We start from the raw sequence: 1,976 nt of genomic DNA, 5'->3' as shown, positions 1-1,976 counted from the left end.
CCCCCGGGTCCTTCCCCGCCGCCCCCCCATTCCTGCGGACGGGCAGAGCCGGGTCCCGGGGGCGCTCCCCGAGCCACGCAGACACTTGCAGGCGGCGTGAGACTGATCGGGGCACGGAACGAGCTGCGGAGCTTCAGGGAAATTCAGGGAATGGGGAAAATTCTAATGTTAGAGACGCTTGGGGTTCTTCCCCCCAAAATAAAACTTCGACGGCGCTTGCAGTCGCAGCCCCCGCAGGTCCGAGCGCGACCCCTCCTGCGTGGGTACCACGTTAAGGGGGCGATTCCCCGCTCCCCAAGTCAGGTCAGCTTCAATCCTGCCCGGCCACCGCGGCTTAAAACTGCACGATGACTCCGCAAGGCGAAAGGAGGCGAGCGGAGCCGGGAAAAGGTGTCCCAGTCGCAGAGACCCCCCCGATCCCCCTCTCCTGAGCGTGTGGGGGCAGGGGGCTCTCCAGGGAAACACCGCTTCCCTGCAGAGGACCCCCCTCCATCCCTTCCAGCCCCGAGACCACCAACTTGGAGAACCCATTGCACCGGCGGGACTGCAGGGGCCACACGCCTCCTTCATCCCTCCGGGCATCCACTGCCATTTCTTATCCGCTCCTGGCACCATTGGCTCCTTTTCCTCCTGCGCTTCACAAACAAACAAGCCAAAAATTATTTTAAAAACCCTACTTTATATTAAAATAAGCAGCCCCCCTTCTGCCAGGCACACAACCACCGCCCAGCCTCGCTGCACATCGCTTTCTTCCCTCGGATCCCGTCTCCTCAAAGCAGGCTCGGTTATTAAAAGAGGCTGAACAAAGATAGCCCCGAGAGCAGCTATCAGCGCATTTTAACTTCATCAAAGACTTCGGGGGAGAGGGAGAGGAGGGGTCTGGCACCTTCTAGTAATGAGCTTGTCAGGAACACCCCTGCCAGAGCAATTGAACAATTTGCACACAAGCAAAAGAAAAGGAGAGTGGAGGGAGGGAGGAAGGGGAAATGCTACAAAAGCCCCTTCAATTTCCAACCATGTGCTTGGCAATCTGGAAAATAGATTCATTGGCCTCCTCTTTTCTCCCATGTCGAGTCTTGTAGCCCCTTTTGTAGGAGCTGGACATGAAAGGGAGACAACCAAGTGCCGGACACGAAGATCGCTTTTCAAAAGCAAATGTGTGTGAAGGCGAGATGTGAGACCGCTCGCTGCGGGGAGGCGGCACGTTCAGGAACAACATCAACAAACTGCGCGGAGGTTCGAGGTGGCACAGACAGGGGCAGCCGAGGGGGGATAAAAAAGGGATGGGTGGGGGAAGAGAAAAGAAAAGCCGATCCCCCCCTGCTCCCCGGCGCACACCGCCCGGCTCCTGCTCCTGCCTGAGCCCCGGAGGGCCCCGCACAAAGCCCCGTGCCCGGGCACCGGCTCCGTCCCCGCTCCCTGCCTCGCACGGCTCAGCTTTTTTTCCTTTTTCTCCTTCACCTTCAGCTGGCTGCCCGGTCAGAAAGGCCTCGATTCTTTCGATCAGGGTCCCTGCCAACAAACAAACCAAAGAGCAACGTTTGGTCCCTGAAAAAAAAAAAAAATGGAAGTGGGGGGGAGAGAAGTTTGGAAGAGAAGGGAGCGCTTTAAGATGTTTATTTACTTTGTAAGTTGTTGCAAAATTTAGGTAGAGATCAAGTTTCATTCGGTCATTCAGATACTGCAGGCCCGAGGGGGACGTGTATGCGGGGGGGAAACCCTCCAAGTATTTTCGCATGTGTCAACTTTTCCAAACAAAATAAAAGGAGCTGTTTGGGGGGGGAGGGGGTGAAGAAGGGAGAACCTTTTTCCCGGCCGCCACCTCCTACCCCCTAAAAACACGAGGGGTATTTTTTGGCTTTGGTTTTGTTTGGGGCTTTTTTTGTGGGTTTTTTTTTGTTTGTTTGTTTGTTTGGTTGGTTGTTTTTGGTTTTTTTTCCCTGGGAGATACCAAAATCCAAGGAATCAAAAATAAA

This window comes from Geospiza fortis, unplaced genomic scaffold, assembly GCF_000277835.1.
Source record: "Geospiza fortis unplaced genomic scaffold, GeoFor_1.0 scaffold333, whole genome shotgun sequence".
Classification (NCBI taxonomy): Eukaryota; Metazoa; Chordata; class Aves; order Passeriformes; family Thraupidae; genus Geospiza; species Geospiza fortis.
Note: the sequence above shows the minus strand (reverse complement) of the source record.